The 21720-nt window shown below is 36.2% G+C and overlaps 2 long non-coding RNA genes across 9 annotated transcripts in view; one reads left to right on the top strand and one right to left on the bottom strand.

The window, feature by feature from the left end:
• Nucleotides 1–1071, top strand: part of LOC116083265 — an 11881-nt gene extending 10810 nt beyond the window's left edge. Inside the window, exon 4 of the long non-coding RNA XR_004115662.1 lies at nucleotides 883–1071. This is a non-coding gene — a long non-coding RNA (uncharacterized LOC116083265). The remainder of the gene's footprint in view (nucleotides 1–882) is intronic.
• The window catches only part of LOC116083263, a 92387-nt gene that overhangs the window by 7217 nt on the left and 63450 nt on the right, over nucleotides 1–21720 (bottom strand). For 5 of the 8 annotated variants that reach the window (XR_004115661.1, XR_004115654.1, XR_004115657.1 and 2 more), the window contains 4 exons: nucleotides 21146–21273; nucleotides 17927–18094; nucleotides 7818–7920; nucleotides 7333–7726 (listed from right to left, as the gene is read on the bottom strand). This is a non-coding gene — a long non-coding RNA (uncharacterized LOC116083263). Of the gene's footprint in view, nucleotides 1–1671; nucleotides 1885–7332; nucleotides 7727–7817; nucleotides 7921–17926; nucleotides 18095–21145; nucleotides 21274–21720 lie in introns of those variants that run through there. The other 3 variants (XR_004115660.1, XR_004115659.1, XR_004115656.1) reach the window with 3 other exon arrangements.

Below are 21720 nucleotides of genomic sequence, written 5' to 3'. Positions count from 1 at the left end.
TTGGAGGGGAAACTGGGAATGGAGAAATTTACATGTAAATAAAGAAAATATGTAAAATAAAAAAAAAAGAGAGATCTGACACATGCAGTAGAGACTTTGCTGGTTCTCTATTAACAAAAATCCATGTTCAGAGTAACTTATGACCTCATCTCACTCTAGAAGCTATCAAAGATATAATCCCAAGCAATTAAGTACTTTCACCATCCGAAAGGAACCCTGAAGAGATTGCTGGCCTTAGTGGTTTAATCCAGGTTTTTACTTGAATTTTTATCATGTGATTTTATGAAAACATTTCCTAGTGTATTTCCATAAGAGTATATTGGTAAATGAACCTTAGATCGTATTCAGTAATTGTTTAATAGACACAGCTAAATAACTCTCACAGCAATTAACTCCCAGAATAAGAGAGCTCATCACCAAACCATTCATTTCTTTTCTTTTCTTTTTTTTTATTAGATTTTTTTTATTTACAGTATCTCCTTTCCCAGGTTTCCCTCCAAAAGAAAAAATAAAAATAAAATAAAATAAGAAAAAAAATTAAAAAAAAAAACCCAAAACTAAAACAATCCACTGTTCCCTCTCCCTTCCCCCTGCTCACCACCCCATCCTCTCCCATTTCCTGGCCTTGGGGTTCAAACCAATCATTTCTAAGCCAAGCTTCCTTCTCAATTTCTCAGTATTCTCAGATAGCCCTTTAGTAACTTACTCTCAGCATACAATAGAATAATGGCACATTTTCATTAATTATTCATACTGTAAACACACCAGTTCCTTGGCATAACATGAGGGCGATATTTTTAAAGTGAGAAATATTAGTCAAGTAATAATTTCAATAGTTAATTCTGAAGATTCTATCTCTTTTTTGTGTTTCATTTTCTTTAGGGGCCAATGGACTCTTGGGATCACATATACACACGCTGAAAAACAATCCAGTTCCCATGTCGGGAGCATCTTCAAATGTGTGACCAATGGTAAAGTGTGCAGAAATCATTCAGCTGTCTTACAGGCAAGAATGAGAGTGGGGCAACTAGCTTTGTTCTGTAAATCATAACTAAGCAAAAGAAGAAATTCACAAACACGAGCCTCAAGTTACCTTTTCTGATATTCCTTGAAAAACAAATATGCCAACAAGCCGTCTCTTGTACATATTCATGTAAGCATTTTGAAATATCATTAAAATCTGGCACCTCAGATAATAGGAAGTTAATTTCCATCCATGAATTGAAGTAAGCCATTATTTCTCATTTTATTTCTGAAGATGTTTTAGATATTTTGTTTATCATTATTTTATTTGAAACATGACAAACCTCTTTTGCTGGTCTAAAATGCTGTTCAATACTTTCTTGCAATTGTCAGGCTTAGTATTTTTGGCTTGACTATGTTTGAGTGATACTGTTGATTATTTTTCATAATAATTTTTCTGAGGCTGGGCAGTTAGTATTTCTATGGAGATAAATTGCAAACCAGATTTAGTAAATATAAATGTTTGAGAGTTTGAAATTGCCTTCAGTAAGCTCACTGGTATTTGATTGCTCAGTACTCCATTGGTTCTGTCTTCTCAGAGTCATCACAAGAGATCCAAGCAGCCCTGATATCACAAGGAGAGAGCCCAGGATTGTTGAAGACATTGTAAATATTTTGTAGAAGTTAACCAGAAATCTTGTATGTCTGTTTTACTTGTATCTAAATCATTTTATTAGATAAGCAGGCTGGAACTGTCAACTGGGCTTATAGCATTCCCAATGACTCTGATCAACTCAGTATGGAATGAGCTTGAAGTATGAAGATGTAAAACACAGCTGCTGCTGTCTTGACTCTGAGTTCTTTAATTCATTTTGCAATGACATCCATCATGTTCTCGTTTCTCTTCAGGTCTGTAGGAAACTTGAAAGACGAAATTATTTGTAGTGTGTACTAATTACACTTGTTTCTTTGCTTTCTAATTTTAAATACTTAGCTTATTTATTTTTTTTTGTGGGTGTCTCTTCCCTTCCTTGAAGCATGAGTTCTAGGATTAAACCCAGGCCATAAGAATTATAGGCAAGTGCCTTTACCTGTAGATCCATCTCTCTAGGCCTGCTTACTCATTACAGATTGCCTTGCTTGTCGTGTTTCTCAGCATGCCACTGGGATTGCTCAGTGAACATTGTTTCTGCTTTTCTCATGTTCTAAGATACCCTCAGCCTCTTTCACAATGCTCAAAACACATCATTGATTGTCCATCATCAATTGTCAAATTGTCTGGACACTGGCTTTGGCTCTCCTAGTATTTTTCACTTAACTGCCATTCTTGTGGTTTTCAAACCAGAAACCAAACCATAAACGCAAACACTTCTGACTTTTAGATTCAGGAAAATGCTTTCCTCAGCATTTAACATAGTTGAAAGAGGAATGGGGCTCCAATTAAGGTCTAGCAGCAAATTTTAACTTTTGATCTCATTCAGTGTTTACTATGATTATTAAGGCTTTGAGAAGAAAATAGTTTCTAGATAAACTCTTCCAAGTCTTCCTCCATAGCTTGATGCCAAAGCCCCAAAGACTGAAAATAACATATCTATATTTTCTGAGTTTTCTTTTACATATAATTTAAGTACCTGTCATGTGTTAATTAGGACTATTTTATGGTAATTATTTTGTATTTGTTGTTTTTTTTCCATATGAACTTATGTGTTGCTTGGCTGTGTGTGTGTGTGTGAGTGTGTGTGAGAGAAAGAGGGAAAGAGACAGAGAGAGAGAGAGAGAGAGAGAGAGAGAGAGAGAGAGAGAGAGAGAGAGAGAGAGAGAGAGAGAGAATGAGAGCATATGTGTAATATACATGTGCATATCTGCAGAGGTCAGGAATCTTGCTCCATCACTCTTTATCTTATTTGAGGGGCAGGTTTCCCATCTGAAGCCAGAGCTTTGGATCAGTGCTTGCTGAGTGGTAGAGTTATATGTGGGTGACAATGCCCACCCAATATTTATTTGTATATGGACTCTGAGCATATGAACTTGTTCTTCATATTTTCAAGTATTTTACCCAAGGAGTCACCTTCCTGGCCCTTTGCTGTACAAAATATTTGAAAGACAATACCTTCTACAAAATAAAAGGCCAATGCATTGGGAAGCTGACATTTTGTAATAGTTTTCTGAACTCTAAAAGCTCTAATATATTGATACTTATGCAATTTATTTCAAATTTCATGTGAGGTGCATATATTAATATCTACACCAATAAATAGAAGGCACACACTATCAGCCTTTATTTTTATGGGGATACTCACTTTAATGTACTTTTTATGTTTGCAATCACTGACAATGTAATTAGTAGTCTGATTGTTTAAGTTGAAATTCAGATATCCCACAAATGATTATTTCCATTTGTTGTGCTTCAGGAAACCTCAGCTCTTGAGAGTTGGCATTCATTAAGTCTGCTCTTCTCACATATTTTGTTGATTATCTATGCAAATTATGAGAATAAAGCTTTGCACAGAGTTGTTAGCCATGCATGTTTTATGACACTATTAATGCATCTTTGTGCATCTAAAATGGTACATTGGCCAAAAAACATGATTCAGTGCTGTGTGTCTTACAAACTGAGACTAATTATTTAACTGAATGGATTAGAATCTGCTAGGCTTCTGGGAGCATATCCTGAATTGTTTTCATGCCTTTCTAATTTTATTATAATAAATCTTTCACAAACAAATGACCTTAAAACAGCCCATCTCAATTTATATGCAATTATGAGCATGCTTAATTTCTTAATATATAAATTGGGATTAATAAAAACATGCTAAACAACATGTTGTACTTTTATGGGACACATTTTTGTCATTTTAACATAAAACTGAGTTAAGGACTTGCAGATTATTCAACATTTTATCAAACAAAGTTTTATATGCCTGTACTCATTATAGATACGTGAAGGGTCACCTTCTGTCTCTTGTGACTGTACCTCAGGGAAGAGATAATGAATTTCACTTAGTCACTTGCAGAGCTATTAGCAAGTTTCCATGGTGCTCACAGGTAGACCAGCCTTGAATTTTGAAGTGGTGAAATCCATTATAGTTACTCCCGTGCAAATATAATTATAGTTTTTAATGCTTTCTCAACAATGTACCTCCTAGATTTAGAAATATTAAACAGAAATATTCTTACATATGAGGAAGTTTTAACATTGATAAGACTTGAAAGGAAAAGTTTATGTTCCTTTCAGGGAGCTCATCTACAAATGTGTGATACATGACCTACTTTAAAAAGAATGGTTACATTCTGAGTCTCAGTGATACAAATGTTACAAGTCTGTGCCCATTGCTTTAAGTTGCTAATTAGTGATTCTGCTTGTTTATTTTTGTGCTGTGGTTATTTTGTTATGTAAGAGGTCAAACTTCAGTAATACAACACTATGATATATAGTTTATTGATTTACATAGTTAATTGCATCTCATGTAAGTTTAAAGCTATGGGAATGATAAATTCTAAGGATTTGGCATCAGATTCAGATTGTAGGTGGGAAGCAAGCCCCACTTCCTGCTAACCCATCTCACTGGCCCAATAGTTAAAGATCACTTTAAATTATACGATTCTACTCCTAAATTGATAGATTCCCATAATGTTAAATACATCTGTCCCATTATGGAGTTCCATAGTATTTTATCAGTCCAAAAATACTCAGAAGTCTAAAATTGAAATCTCCTCTGGGTATTGAAAGAAAAGTTTCAATTTTGAAAACCACAAAACAAAAAAATATAACATACACATTGGATATACAGTTGTTTAGAATAAAGACTTCTATTATAACATGGAGGAATGTGATCAAAACAGGAAATATCAGGTCAAGGCAATACATGAAGTGAGCATAACTAACACCAGCTTCTTTGTCTCTATGTCTGGCATTTGATAGTAGCATCATCTGATGCCTACAAACCTGGAACAACATTGCCCCTCCAGTTATACTGCTTATATCACATGTAACATGTCCCATAGGTTCACTCCGTTCCATGAACAGGGCTTTCCTTGGCAGATATTCCACAGACTTCATGATTTTTCATATCACTAGTTCTCCATTCAAATTTAGATGCCACCAGCACAGTTTCACCCAATGATTTCTCAAGTTCTCCTTGCTGAGATCCAACACTGACATGCACTGATTATCCCCAGTAATGAGTAGAACTCTTGAATAAGTTTTCATAATCCTGGACTTCTTGCAAACTAGATACTTATAAACCCAGGTAGAAGTCTTGTTCTGCAGTCAGGCCAAGATTTAGTCTAGCTAATTTCTACCACAAAGGTATAGTATGCTTTATGTGCCTTGGTGTCTGAATGAGGGAAACAATCCTAAAGGTAGCTTTTACAATCAAGGGACTCCTCAGCACTACTTTTTGGTCTCACAAGATGATGATTTCAATAGGATGGAAATCTAACTGTCATGGCATTTTTCTGTTGTCCCAGTGCAAAGATCTAGGCTTCTATTGAAAGATAATTATTACTCTAAAAATGAATGCTACATCCACAGCAGCTTCCATCACTGCATCTTCAAGCTTGCTTGAACTATTTATTTTAGACAAATTGAACACACTATATGCTTGTCTTTCCCACCTGTTACTCTCAGTGTAAATCCAACTAAGAGCACTGAATGGCTCCACATCTTAGCCCACAGGATAGCCTGTCTTGAAATTCCTTTCACTAAGCAAATCAGGTCATTAATTTGGAATTTGGTTTTACTCAAGTTTTGGAGACTCTTGCATAAGGAACCATAACTGTTTGCCAGAGTGAAGAACAAATAGTATCCACTCCAGTTCCTAATAATGTCCATTTTCTTCTCTCCAACCTCATGAGCCTTGCCTTTACTATCTGAGTATTCCTCGACATTATGGTCTTCTATGCTCATACCAGAGTTGTCCAAAAACTCTGATACTCTAAGACTTCACTAGCCCATACCACCAATCTCTTCCTTATTCATCCATTAAAAAGCTTTCAAAGGCTTACAAATCACATGGTCAAGTTAATCAAACAGAAGGTCAACTCCTGGTACCAATTTTCTGCATTAATTACTTGATCTTTGATGTGACAAAATACAAAAGTAACTTAAGAAAGAAAATATCCTCTTTTCCTCATGTTTGATTCAATACAGTCCAGGCATTAGTGATGGAGAGTGAGGTGGCTGGTTTTATGGTGTTTATTGTCAGGAAATAGAGAAATAATAACTGGTGGTTACTTTTATCATTTTAAGTTTTTTTTCAGGCAAGGATATTTTCTTGTTGGGTAGTGAGTGCCAACCACATTCAGGGTTGGGTCTTGTCTTATTTGAGAATCTATGGAAACCTTACAGTAAGAGGTTTGTCTTGTAGGTGATAAATCAATTTAGGTCGATACAAGTTTTAATTACTACCTAATGTACTACCGCTTCTCTTGTCTCTTGAGACCTTAGACTCAAATGTAGTAATTGGCATAAGTGTCATAGTTACTTTTCTATTTCTTTGAAAAGACACTATGACTGAGAAAACTTACAAAAGAAAGTACTTAATTGGGAACTTGCCTACAGTTTCAGAGGGTGGGTATGTGACCATCATGACTGGGAACATGGCAGCAGACTGGCAGCCATGAAGATTGAACTGCCAACTACAGAGCATGCTGGCATGAGCCTAGGCCCTCTGTACACATGTAACAATAGTGCAGCTCAGTCTTCGAAGATGTGGGACTCCTAAAGCAGGAGCAGGGGCTGTCTATGAATATGCTGACTATAGTCAGAAACTATAAAACGGATCTTTGGATCTCTTTCCCCTAACTGCCTTGTCTAGCCTCAAAAGAAGGTAAACCTGGTCTTCCTGCAACTTGATATGCCAAGGCTGTTTGATATCTATGGGAGGCCTTCTGTTTTCTGAGAAGGAAAGGATGAGTGGATGGAGGAGGTAAGGCAAGAAGGAGGAACAGGAAAGAGGAAGGAGGGTAAGCTGTGGTCAAAGTGTAAAGTAATTAAATAACTTAATAATAATAATAGTAGTAATAGTAGAAATTGAACACAGCAGAAAACAATAACATAATGAGATTAAATGTAGGAAAAGGAAATTCATACATCAGCATAATCATATGATCCAGGGATCAAAGGCATTTTTGTAGTGATCCTAGATCTTTAAGTTCAGAATATTGGCTGAGTTACTCATTGACTTCACAGTTTGTTAAATAAGTATACCTGACTTTTCCAGGTTAACCATTAAAATCATTCATAAAAATGCATAAACTAAGGGTATACATGAATTTTATATGTTTATTTCCTAAATGAATGAACAGTTAGAATATAGAAAAAAAGTTCAACACACACTGGGAAAAATGACTGATGACACAGTTGAATACTATCTAACATTGAGAAATTAATTTTCTTTCATCTCCACCCACTAGACTCTCCCCATTCTCACTATGCATATAATTTAGTACCTAAATTTTAGACTCTGGAACACACCATGTTGCATTGGACCGGAAGTTACAAGGAAAACAGCTGGGATCTTTTGGAAGTCATAGAGGTACTTTGGAGGAAGGAGTATTCATGGTGATTTGGGCAGAACTGAGTGTACAGAAAAAAGTGGAGTAGCACCAGGACCAAAGCAGCAGAGAAAGGAAGGCTTATCATCCACCAAGCATGAAAGAACCAGAGAGAGTTGATGAGCAGTTACTGTGAAAGCCTGGAGTTCAACATGGTGACACTTCACTGCTTCCATCAAGGCACCACGCTTGTGCCATATAGATCCTGTCGGAGAAATTTTGTGAGAAAGTTTTTTAGTGTCTCTCTCTGCCTGTTCCCTGATTTTAAGCTGGTCTCCTTCACTGTTGAAACTCACCTGCAGCCTACTCAAGACCTCCCCAGGCATGCATCCATAATTCCAGTCTCTAGGCAGAAGGCACTTTTTAATAAGCAAGTGGTGAGGGGAATCCAGATGAGCTCTGAAACAAAAGAAAACATATGCAATGAAGGCTCTAATATTCAGTTGAAGGTCTAAATAAATCTGCATTATAAGTATAAAAGACACAAAAAATAAAGACACAGAAGGGAGAGGCCATGTCTATTTGGAAAGATTTTTTTTTCTCTCTGTTCTCTGTATTAAGATAAAAGGCTGGAAAGTTGGATGTTTAACATATGCTGATTCTGCTGCTGTGATGTGAACATCCTTAACTCTTCATAAATCACAAAGTGGCTCATAAAGAAGACTGGAGCAGATACATATGCTAGGAGATATTTTACAACAGATGTTGAGTCTACAAGTCTGCATTAAAGAAATCAATAGGCTTTGATGGCACTTCCATTAAATTTCCTGCCTGGACAGTGGATTTTCCACCTTCATTTAGAAACCAAAGCACCTGCTGAAGCTAGAATGTAAGCAACTGTAAGATGTCTCCACTGAGTGTGCTTTCCCACAGTTGGAGGTCAATGTCATGTAATAAGGATATTTGCATTGTCATTTGGGGACCTATTAAGAGTAGGATCTAGGGAGTAGAGGGATGGCTTGATTGTTGAGAGTGTTTGCTAGAGGAGCATTAGGGTCTGAGTTAGCATCCTCTGTTTTTGTGTGTGCTTGTAATTCCACCATTGAGAAACAGACCGGAGGTTCCCATGAGCTTGGTGGACAGCCAGCCAAGCAGAAACTACAAGCTTCAGGTTCAGCTAGACTCTGTTTTACAGGAATTAGGTGAAAAGTAATAAAGCAGGAGATAGAAGTCCCCTGGACTCTGCACATGCATAGGCATATCCACTTATAGACAGTCGTGTAACTCTCAGACCTGCACATTTACATATGTGCACATGCATATGTACACATATCCTTATTACATATTAAAACAAGCAAATTGTCATATAGGATGGATTACTAAACCAGAATAATTGAAAGCACAAATACTTATAAATGAAACTCTATCCAAATATCAAAGCAACACATCTGCAAGCTTTTATATTTATAAGCATTCATAAAATTTTTAAAAATTCTTCCTTCATTTTTTTCAAAAATTAAAAGACATAAATGTTGCAAGAGAAAATGTTACCAAGTAATACATATAAAAACATTCCTCACACTATTACTGAGGCTATGGAGTGCTCACAAAAAGGAACCTAACATGACTGAACTCTGAAACACCCAACAACCAGCTAAAAGAGTCAGAGGCAGATATTTGCCCTCAAACAATGGACAGAGTGGCTGACCCTTGTTGTTGAATTAGGGAAGGCTGAAAGAAGCTGAGGAGAAGGGCAAACCTTTAGGAAGAGCAGCAGTCTCAATTAATCTGAACCCCTGAGATCACTCAAACACTGGACCATCAAAAAGGCAGCATGCACTAGCTGATATGAGGCCCCAAACACACATACAGTAGAGGAGTGCTAAGTCTGTGTTCATTCTGAGATGATGCACCAAACCCTCAAGAGACTTGAAGACCCAGGGAGTTTAGAGGTCAGGTAGGGTGAGGTGGGGGGCATCCATGTGGAGACAGGAGGGTTGGGGAGGAAGTGTGTGATGTGGAGTAGTTGGAGGGTAGGTAAGAGGAGGGGAATGGAATATGGAGTGTAAAAAAATTAATTTTAAAAAAATAATCAAATATAGTGGTGACAGAAAAAGAAAAATCAAAATGCTAAGCATTGTTCTCTAAAACATTTAAAAATTATTGTACTACCAATATATGGATTTGAGAACCACCATATCAAGGTTAATGAAGTAAAAATAGATAATTGTTTGAAAGTAACTTCTCAACAAAGGTATTGTGAATTTTGATTTCCTTTAGAAAGTAATTTTGAAGCTAATTACCATTTTAGAAAATAGTCTCCAAGAATAGCAACTAAAGCCAAGTTCTCTATACTGGGATGCTCACTGAAATGCTTCTTGAAATCATTAAAAAAAGGTAAAAACTCAAAAAACCACAGGCATTCCAAAATAGGACAGATTTGAATAGAATTTATATTAGGAAATACATTTATTCTTTTAAAATGTTGGTTTGTAGTTTCAGTGGAAAACTGTGTGACAGTGTCTAATGTAAATACTGAACACAAACTATAATGGAAATATAATTATGACAACATACATTTCTACTTAGATGCGTAAATATTTTCATAAGGAAGACAAAAAAATATATGGAACATTAGTTAGGATTTTATTTGAATGGAATTGTGTTATAACATATTTTTTCCATTTTTCCTTTCACAATCCTTGTGTGGGCTCATTAGATTGTGTCACATTGACAAAAACCTAGATGTATCTTGGAAGAGGGAATATCAATTAAGATTTTCCTCAACCCAGTTATATAGGCCTGAGTGTATACCTGTAGAGTACTGCCTTAATTGATCATGAATGTAGCAGGATCCAGTCCACTATGGACCAAGCCATCCTTGGCTGCCAGGCTAGGGCTGTAGAATAATGGTAACTGAACAAGTTGATGAAGCAAACAAAAAATATGCATTATTCCAGCATCTCTGATATTCAGCCTATACCCTGGCTTTCCTAAATGATGAATTACAATGAAACCACATAAACTTTTCCTCCTAAATTGCTTTTGGTCAGTGTTTTGTCATTGTAACAGAAAAGAAAGTAGGACACTATTCATACTTTTACTATTTTAGTAAAACATGTATGACATATTCTCAGTGACTTTTCATAGGTTAAAGGACATTGCATGCTGGTTAGAACAGCTCTGGCATGCTCGTTGACCTGCTTGTTTTCAATGTGTTTCTTTCTTCTGCCCAGACTTTCTATACATCAAGGTTGCAGCATTAAGAAACAACCTTGACCTGGTATAAACTCAACTTTTTAGGATGTGTGGTAAGATTCACTGAAGAATAGACTCTAAAATGAGAAAATATGCATTTCCAAAAAGAGTGTTTGTATTACTGAAAACCCTTAACTCAAAAAAAGAAAAAAAAAAGGTGACAGTTTTAAAAAGGAGAGAGAAGAAATCTGTGGGATTCAATCAAGTTTGCATATGGTGCTGTCTACATGGTGTGGATACTCAGAAACTAAATATAGATCATAAGATATAAATGTGAAGTGCTTTTTTTCTGACAACAGCACATTCCTGTCAATGACATTTTGAATATAAAGATATGCATATCTTCCAGGATTGCTAAGAGCAAAAGTATTGAAATTATTTTGACTAATTTTGTTGCATAGTTTTCCCCAAGTGTCCATAGATTAAGTTCACTTGATGTATTTTAAAATGTCTTCTTCTGTTTGGTAATAGACATTTATAAAAACTCAGTAAAAAGTAAAAGTTATTTCTGAGGGGGCTGTTGTCATTTGTAAGTTAGGTTTGAGGTTAAATGGTCCTCGCTTTTATTTATTTATGTAGTAGTAATTACAAGCCCGGGCTCGTTTGCATGAAGGGCTGTGGTAAGTTCAAGAGTTGTTAGAAGGCACATATCAATTCCTTTTCATATTTAAAAAGATTTAAAATTTGCCTGCATTTACTCAAGCACTAACTTCTGAGGGTGCAGTGCCAATAAAAACAGAAGTCTAGATTATGGATCACTCAAAAATATCTTGCTTTTTCTCATCAGCTGATTCATTCACAGCTTCGAGTATTAGAATATAGTTAGCAGGATGCCTCCACTTTATTGAATCTTAGACCTCATGTGATACATACAACATAAAATGGCTTAATGGTAGCAGAGGATGGCCTTATTTGGCATCAATGGGAGGTGAGGCCCTTAGTCCTGTGGAGGCTTAATGCACTAGCTTAGGAGGACGCTACAGCCATGAGGTGGGAGTGGGAGAGTGGGTGGAGGAGCACCCTCATGGATACAAAGAAGAGGGGAAATTAGGAAGGGGGATAATTTTTGAAATGTAAATTAATAAAATGATTAATAAATTAAGATAGGACATGGACACATTAGAAACAGAAGACTAAAAAAAAATCACTGCTTCAGTAGATTGACTACCAATGACAAAAATATAAATCAAAGTAAACTTGTTTTACCCTATTATAGAAATAAACATTGAAATATTTCACATAGATTTGCTTAATAATTTTGCTATGAAACAATATAAGAAAACTAAAAATTTCTAGAAGTCAAATACAGTGATATCCATAAAACCCAAAAAATCTTTCTGACTTTTCTTAATTTAAACTATTAAGGAAAAAGAAGAAATCAGGGGGCTTAATGTGAACTCTGCCATGAAGACAGAAGAAAATGAAGACACATCTTTCTTTAGCTGTTTAATTATCATGTTTGAACTCTTTTTCTTATTCTTGTTCCTTCCTTGATCAAAGTACTAGTAGAACTCAGGAGAAAAACTGAGTTTATTAAATGAAATATTAATTTCACATAAATTACAAGTTTCTCATACTACAAATGAGGGCAGTAAGAGTACTTCTAACTTAACAAACACCTCTCTAGCTTTCACGAATCATTTCTCTTGTTTGAATTTCCAAGAATATGGGTTTGTTCTACTTTGCAGATCTCAGACTTGCATTGCAATCCACACATGACTTTGAACTCTGAAAACACTTGCTTGGGTTGAGAGTTGTCATCTTAAAAACCTCAATACTAATGATATATTAACATTGGAGACAATATCTCTCAAGAGAATCACAGAGATCAGTAGAGCAGGGCCTTAGAAGTCCCAAACCGCCCATATAGCAGTGCTTCTAATGTTCTAAAACATACTTGTGGTACTTTGGTAAGAGTTCAATTCTGGGCAACATGGTAAAGTAGGTAAATTTCTTGGTCATTAAATGTTCTATTTGTTGTGTTCAAGTTTTGATGGGACAGGAATGGACAGTAATAAGCTCATAAAAGCAGAGAAGACAAGTCAGGGAAAGTAAGAAATCAATTTTGATTCACAGTATGCAGGGCCAATGTTTCAAGAATTTGAGTGGAAAGTTTTATTTTCTTTAGTGTTACCATGTACTTATAAATTTTTCATCAAGTTAAGTCTAAATATTTGGAACTTAGGATAATGTGTTATATGTACAAGTTCTAGGCATTCTTGTGGTTACCTTGGAGTCATTTATATTATTACTTAAAAGTGTAACATGTCTTCCCCTATCCTAAGAAAATCTGATTCACCAGTATACAGTAGAGTTCCAGATGGGAAACATATTAGTTCTACAAGCTGCCAGAAGATCCTAGTGGCACAGAGAACCAGTTGGAACCTATGTCAGGACACATAGAACTGATAATATGTTTATTAAAGCAGTAACTTGGTGGGGGGTTTAAACATTGTATACAAACAGCACATATGATATATGATATATAGATTGAAAGATAGATATATGATAGATGTTAGATATATTAAAATATATAACATATATTCATGTGATATATGGATAGATGATAGAAGGTATGAAAAGAAATATAAACAGATCCATAGATAGATGATACACATACATGCATATATACAGACTGATAGATGATATATAGATACTTCAGTATATGAAAGAGGCTCAATAGGCCAGGATAGTATTTTCTTAAAATACTAATTCTCCTGTCAATTTTAACAGAAAATTTTGCTAAATAAATTAGAAAACTGCAAATTATATCCCAATTTTCTTTGGATATTGGCTTGTCCCTGGGTTTTAATTATGGCTATTGGGATCTCAGAGGAAAAAATATAATAAAACTATGTGTCAACCCCAATATCACCACTTTATAGCAACAATAACTTGAGACAATTAATTTATAAGTTCAGTTTTTATAGTAATTTTTGCACAAACATGAGGACCTTAGATCAACCCACTGTATTCATGTAAAAAGCAGGGCATTTTAGTGCATTTACAGTCTCAGTACTAGGAATTAGAAATGGGCAAATATCTGGGCTTTCTGGCCAACCAGTCAATCTTAATGTATTGGATGGCTGCTCAGGAATGATGCCTCTGTACTACACACACAGACCCACACAGAAACACACACACACACACTCACACACATGCACATGCACACTCACACGCACATACATGCATACATATGCATGCTTACACCCCCCTCACAGTTTAATATGATTGACAGTTTTGAGATTCCATTCCATCCCAAGCTGACTCACTGTCTTCTGGCCACTGGCTTGTGTGATGGATGGCCATGATAGGTAACACATGACATCTTTTCATTTCCTAGCCAGGAAACAATATAAAAGAGTAGAAAGTGGCCAGGGTCCCAGTTTGCCTTTCAAAGCTGTGTCCTTTTGGCCCAATGTCTTCTTATAAGTCTCACTACTTACCAAAAGTGACTTGTTTGGGATAAATCTTTAGCATATAGATTTCTGAAGGTTACTTAATAATTCTAATATTGGAAGACATCAATCTAAAGGTAGTAAATATGAATTATTTATGTATTCACAATTCCAGGTCTATTTAAAGGACATATTTATGCTTACTAGAAAAACAGATAAGATGGAGGGATTGATAGATAGCTGGATTAATGCATTAGTGGATGGACAGACAGACAGACACACAGGCAGACAGATAGATTGTATATATACATACAAAACCTAGAGTGAAATATATAACATTATCATAGATTTATTTTTTAAAACAGTGATGCCTCTCCAAACATGAGCACAAATATTAAATTCTCTTTCTCAAATTTACCACTTAGTAATATGCCAATTTTCAAATAAACTGAACCTAGACGGACATTAATGTATTTCTAAAATTTACTCCAAGAAAACTTTAATTCTGAATTCTAAATTATATGTCCTTTGACAATATGTATAACCTTTAAAAATGTAGAACTAAGGCAGTCCATAAGAATCCTTATTAATATTGTGGTGAGAGCTGAAGGCAGTATTTGATGGTCAGAAATAAGATAACAATATAACCCTACTTACCAATTAAAGGTTAAAGCAAATACTCATATATCACTGATTATTTACATAGAAACTTTTGAAATGTAAAATGTTTTAAAAATGCCATCAGAGGTACAGCCGCATTGATTTCCATAGCAGTTGTAAAATATTACACTCATATCAATAGCGAATTAATGTTCCCATTTCTCCATATTCATCACACCAGCATTTGTCTTTTTTTCCCAAGTGATCTGACTGGGGTAAGATGAAATCTAAAAGTAATTTTCATTTGTATTTCCCTAATGGCTAAGGATGCTGAATTTCATAAAAATAAAGATTTCTTAGACATTTATATTGTGTCCTTTCTTAGTTCCATGCCTTGATATTAATTGGGTTATTTTCTTGATTTAGATTCTAACCTTCTCTTATATGTGCAGCTTGGGGAGAAAAAGAATAGGAAAAGTAAGTACAATTCTTCAGGCTGCCTCTTTACTCGTAATGATGTCATTTGCTGTAAGGAAGTGTTTTAGTTTCATGTGCTCCCATTTGGTAGTTTTTGGTCTACATGCCTGTGCTACATGCCTGATTCAGAAAGCTCTTTTTGTGCCTTAGTTATGAGTAGGTTACAGCTATCATAGCTGTTGGTCAAGAGGTTACTCTACACCCCTAAATATCACAAACTATTGCCATTTCCCTTGGTTATCCTCCAAACTTGATGGTTAAGCCATTTTGATGATATACCATAAACTCAAGTCATAAAACATGGAGAAGCTACATCCTTACTGGATAGCTTTTGTAGGGCTGAAGGATGGTATGCCTATCACTGAAGGACAAAATTATTCATTATTCTTACTTAGTTGTGAACCCTGTGAGCTACAATACAATTGGCCTGGTAAGGTATACACTGGTGTGATTGTACAAAAGTGTCATGGGGATCACCCTCCACTTTCTAAACGTGTTCAAGTTCGACTCCATGAGCTGGTAGGTAAGATAATGTTTCCCTTAACTGAAGAGCTTGTAATAGTTGATAGCTTCTTGCATGCGCAGGAAGGTGAGGAGGTAGAAACATGAACAAGGACCACTGGAGTGGGAGCTGGCTGAAGGAGCTGAGCGCTACTGCGGAGATGGGCAAGATGGACTGGAGGGAAGCAGAGCCTAGAGTGAGAAGGAGGAGGGCAGCAGAGTCCCTGGAAGGGGTCAGAGCCGACCTGCTTGAACTGCCAACAAATGAGGGAGTGGGGAGCTGGGAGAAGCCTACACTACTGTTTGTTTTTTTGTTTTTTCTGTTAACTGTGAACTAGACCAAGACATCCCAGTATATAGGGACAAAGGTTGTGAAAGACTGACCCCTGAGTGAGAAAATAGGGGTATTAACTGCCCCTACCAGCATCCTGAGCGTATTAACAACCCAAGAGAGATTCTAGCCCAGGCCCCCCCACCAGGTCATTACATGATGAGCTTGGGGGCTAACACTTAGGAGTCAGAGCTCCTGAGCCAGAGAGCAGTTAACCTGGCCTGGGAATTTCTCAGCAGCAAGAAAGAAACTGTCTCCAAGGAGAGGGAAATCTCACCCAAGGGAAAGAGTCCTAAAACAAGGGTCAGTGAAAGACTGAATGTCTCCCATCCTCAAGGACAGCCCAGGGGTAGCTCTGAGCTCAAGAACTCTCCCCTGGGACCATGCAGCATTTACTCTGACCAGTAGGGGATGGGGCTTACTAGATCTGGGCTAGCAAGCATGGGGTATCCATTGTGATAGCTGAGGTGGGATACAAACCTGCAGAGTTTCTAAATCCGAGTCATAGCATCATATGATGTGTTTTAAAATGATAAAGTGAAACAGAGTATGTTCTATGGATATGTAGTCAGGTTTGAGGGGAAGGAATCCCTTCCCCCTGAGAGACCAGCCATATGACAGTATGGTATAGAATAGAGTTTATTCAGGCATGGGGAGGGGAGTTAAGAGGGTAGTAGAGGCAGAGAAAGGCAGAGAAAGGCAAAGAAAGAGTACAAAAGTAGAGGCCAGCCATGAACATGTAGAAAGAGGGGGGAGGGAATAGGGAAGAGAGGAGGGAAGGCTAGAGAGTCCAAGAGGGCAAGAGGGAACCAAGAGTAAGCAACAGGTAAGAGAGAGAGAGGACCAGGCAAGTAGCTCCTTTTATTGTGGGTCAGGCCAACCTGTCTGTTGCCCCGTAACTGTGGGATGGAGCTTAGACAGAATTCTAACAGTGGCCACTGGTTGTTCTAAAGGACAGGCAGCAAAGGACTAGGGGCTCAAAGAGATTAAGAAAAGATGAACACACAAACTTGAGTTAGACAACTGCTCACAGAGAATAAAATTGTTTTCTGTAAAGGAGTCTCACAAACCACATGTCCATGCTTAGAGGAGATGGTCAACACAAATTGAACTCAACTGAATTTTTGGAAGGTTTTATCTCATAAAACTTAAAAAACAAAACAAAACAAAACAAAACTTACTTGTGCTTTTTTTTTATATTCCATGGTTCCTGATTTTAGGTTTTCAAGAGATTTTTGTGTGCATCAGGCTACATGGTTATAAGTCTGTGTTTATTGTGCTTTATCTCCCACCCCATTTGTTTGTTATTGTCTTGTTCTGTTTTTTTGTTGGTTTATTTGTTTGTTTTATTTTTATTTATTTTCTAATGAGAGAGAGAAAAAAGTGTGCATTTGGGTGGATGGGAGATAAGGAGGATCTGGGAGTTCTTGGGGAAGGGGAAACCATGATCAGAATATATTGTATAAAACATACATATATTTGTTAGTAAAATTTAAAAATAAAGAAAAACAGAATTCCCAGTTTTGGAGCTCCATGCTCCAGAAATGGCTGTACTAATTTTCTCATTGATTTTAGTACAATTTTGCAATTTTCTAAGTGAACTAAATTTTCAATTCTTTTGCAAAAGTCATGTGGTGACTTAAAGGTAGTGACTCCTACAAGCTCATATAAAAATAGAATGCTGAAATTTAAAATAAAACCATTTTAAAAATGAAATTTGATACTTCAAATAGTATATAAGAAAACATTGGTTAATATCCTTATGAATTAGTATTCTATGTGAAGATTAATATGTGCACAGCCACGACAGGTAATTTATGATATGCCTGGAATGACATTCACAATGGGAGGGCACAGTGGAATAACAGAGGCTCAAAGATCTAGAGCCTTAAATACTTACTACTATAGGGCCCTTTCATTCCATGTCTTTGACTCTCATCAGATTACAACGAATAAGAATATCCAGTGGGAAATGGCCTCTTGGCTCGAGGAGTCAAGGGCAGGAGTGGCTTTGCCTTCCTTGGTTGTTCTTTGTTTCATCAGAATTTCAGGGCCTCCTCATAGACAACTGCAGGAAAGAATTCAGAAGTCTTACTATGTATGAATGTTACTTTCATACAAGGCACATTGTAATCATTTCCAAGACTTAAGAACTGGACCTCTCTACCTGGATATGTTTGAAATCTGTTTTCTCTATCTATTTTGTTTGCAAAGTTATTTATCTAGCATTCTGAATGGTTGCTATTTATAATAAATATCCCATTTAAACACAGAAACACCTTCAGGTGCATTATGCCAGGTCTTAAAATAAATGAAATTCCCCAGAGAAACAATTTTATTTGCTGTGAATGTGTATTGTTACAATATAGTCATAAAATTAAATAATTAAGATCATGTAATGTGGTTTTCCTTTTGGATATTTAGTGTGGCTAGGATAAGCATAATCTCATTTTTAAGCTGTTAAAGTTGTAGGGCTCATTTAGCTGTGTGAGTTATTGGACTATTAAGCATCATTAAGAAAATAAATTAACACTGACACCAGGAAGAGGTGTTTCTAGCTTCTAAATGATCTATAACTTTTAATAAAAATGTAAGAATTAATTTCCAATACACATTAAGACTGCTGAAATTAGAAAACCCCTTTCCTATTCAGGGCTAACCATCCAAACCTTTGTGTAAAGCTTTATGGGGCTTCCAGTGGCTCAGATTCCTCTGTTTAAAAATCTCTTAAAATCACTTTGTTGACTTTTAAGTTATATATACTTGTTTAATTGTTTATCTGTCTTATAAGAATGTTGGGACTATAATAAATTGTGGCTATGCTTTCAAGGGTATAGACTTCAAGAATCTCTCTCTCTCTTTCTCTCTCTCTCTCAAAAATGTCTATTTCTCCTAATTCCAGGAAGATTATTGTGAGCCTTTCCTTGTTAAAACCATTTGATGTATTTCTCTTCAATATTTCTACTTAGTTGCACTCAGAGACTTGCTCATTAAGTCGGTCTCAAATTTGGAACTGATGAATCTCATATAATCAATTAATTCTGTCCTCAGTAGAGTCATAAAGGTGTTTTATCTAATACTGTCTCTAATGTGGAGCTAAGCCCTCCTTGCTTAGTCATAGACCATGTATTTCAAATACTAGGATAACATAGATATGGTTGGCTATGTTACATACACGTGCACACGCAAATTATTTTACCACTTAACCTACCACTGTGGTACTATCTGATGGTTATTTAATATAATTTTGAATAATAAATATTTGGCTTGAATAATAGTACATTAACTGGATATTAAGATATATTCTTGAATATATGCTCTGGGGTGATGTCTACTCCATATATTCTACTGAGAATTCATATCTAGCTAGGAAAGGGAAAACATTCTTGATCAAGAACATTCCTAATGCAGTGCAGACCTTGTTTGCTGCACAATTGTGCAGATTGTTCGCTGTGCTGCTCTATGGGACATGAAGACATTGAAGAAGTTAACAACGGACTTTACTCTTCAAGTCATTTTCCCTTTCAAAGAAAAGCAGGTTTATTTTTCAATTGCCAGAACTAAAATTGGATTAGTGTAGCAATTTTAGGAAATTCATGTAATCATAGACAAGAAAATGACAAAAATAAACAAAAAGGAAAACTTTAAAAAATTCCCTAAAGTAGTGTTACTAACATCTGTTAAAAATAAGTTGAGATTGTTGCCTGAGGACTACAACCTTAATTTTATCCCCTCTTAACTTGTTCTAATATTGTGTGTGAGCATATAAATGTTTAAAGATTTGCACTAAATGTTACATCTCTGATTTAAACTGCACTCCTTAGAGGGAGTACAACCACAACTTCTGGTACGCACCTATAAATCAAATAAGTAGATGTGCCACCAGCATCAACAGAGTATTAGATTAAAACATGAAATTGTAATTTTTATGGTTCAATGTTTTAAGAAATATATCACTGCTTTCTTTTAGTGATTGAAACTAACAAATGCTCTTTTATTGAGACAATTCTCTTGAGTCATTTTCATAGCCTGACAGTACCTGTTGGGTATCTCACACTTCTCATCAAGATATGGTAGTCACACCAGTGACTGAGAACATTGTGTTTATTTGCACAGTCTTTTATTCTTTTCAAATCTTATTATATTTGTTCTTTCTCTTTCAGTAACTACACCGAGAGGACATTTTTACTCAACAAATGCATATTCAATTGCTATGTGTTTAGTTTTTAAAATATAGATTTAGTTAATGAAAAGAATGTTCTGGATGGATGGCTATATGCCTTTAGCCTACACTGTTATTTTGAATGTGGTGCTTGATATGTGTTTATAAAATATACTATTTTGGAGTATAAAAGTAAATAGGCCAGAGGAGGTGGCTCTGCTGCTAAGTTTTTGCCATGTAAGCTTGATCCCCAGAACCCTTATAATATCCGGTGGATATGGTGACCATGAGCAATTCCAGGATTAGAATGTGGTTATGGGGAGACATAGAGAAAGCTGGCTTCTGGAACTATCTGTACTAGTGGACTCTTGGTGTGACTGTGAGATTCTGTCTCAGTCAATAAGGTAGAAGAGTAATACAAGAGGATTCCTAATATCAACTTTTGGCCTCTGCACATGTGAACATCTACCTATGAACATGAAACACTATACATGTGAAAACACACATACACAGACACTCATAATACACACATATGACAACAGAAAAATATCTATATAAACATGAATAGTTATGATACTGGAGAGGTGCCTTAGCCCAGCCTGCTAAGATGAAGTATGCTAGACTGGTTGGCTTAAATGAAAGAGACTTAGGTGTAATAGATTTAGCGTTTGAGAAACTCCACAGTCTAGGTGCACACAGATGATAGTGTTTGGAATAGCCTGCTTTCTACATTTAGATACTAGTCTCATTGTATCCTCACAGGAAGAGGAACACATACTCTCTTCTTCCTCTTTTTATAATAGCAGCTTTCCCATTTATGAGATTTCCACTCTTACTATTACAATCTAAGGTCCTATACCCTAGGACCACAACCCCGAGGATTAGGATTTCAGAATATGAACTCTAAAGGCATAGATATGAATTCATAGGAGGGTGAAAGGGATAGTGGAATGATACCTTGGGATAGCTGGGGTCTCTCTAATCCAAGTTTGAGCGTAGCTGAGGTAAGAGAGTAATGTATCGATTCTTTCTTAATGGGAATCCTGAAGGTTCTTTAATGTCTTGACTCAGTTTTTACTGTACAACTGAATGAAAAAGGGGAGGATGAAAAAATTCCTTAGAGACCAGACTTATCTTTTTATATTTTTAAACCCTTGGGATATAATTGGAGCTCCATGTCTTCAGATCAAAACTCTGTGAAACTCTTACCAAAAACGACAGGTTCAACACCAGAACTCAGCTGGGAGGGCTTCCCTATGACAGATGAAGATGGTAAGTCACAAGATAGTGGGAAGGATTATCATGCTGCTGATTGGAAGAAGGCTTTAAAGAAGTAAACCCAAAGTGGTTGTACCAGTTTGAAATCCCACCAGGAATGAAGTAATGTTCCTCTTTCTCAGTATGGCAGTTCCTCCGGAAATTGGACATAGTTCTACCTGAAGACCCAAGCTATACCACTCCTGCGCATATACCCAAAAGATGCTCCAACATGTAATAAGAACACATGCTCCACCATGTTCATAGCAGCCTTA

The sequence above is a fragment of the Mastomys coucha genome, unplaced genomic scaffold (genome assembly GCF_008632895.1).
Source record: "Mastomys coucha isolate ucsf_1 unplaced genomic scaffold, UCSF_Mcou_1 pScaffold8, whole genome shotgun sequence".
In the NCBI taxonomy this organism is placed as follows: domain Eukaryota; kingdom Metazoa; phylum Chordata; class Mammalia; order Rodentia; family Muridae; genus Mastomys; species Mastomys coucha.
Note: the sequence above shows the minus strand (reverse complement) of the source record. Positions and strands in the feature narration are given on the sequence as shown.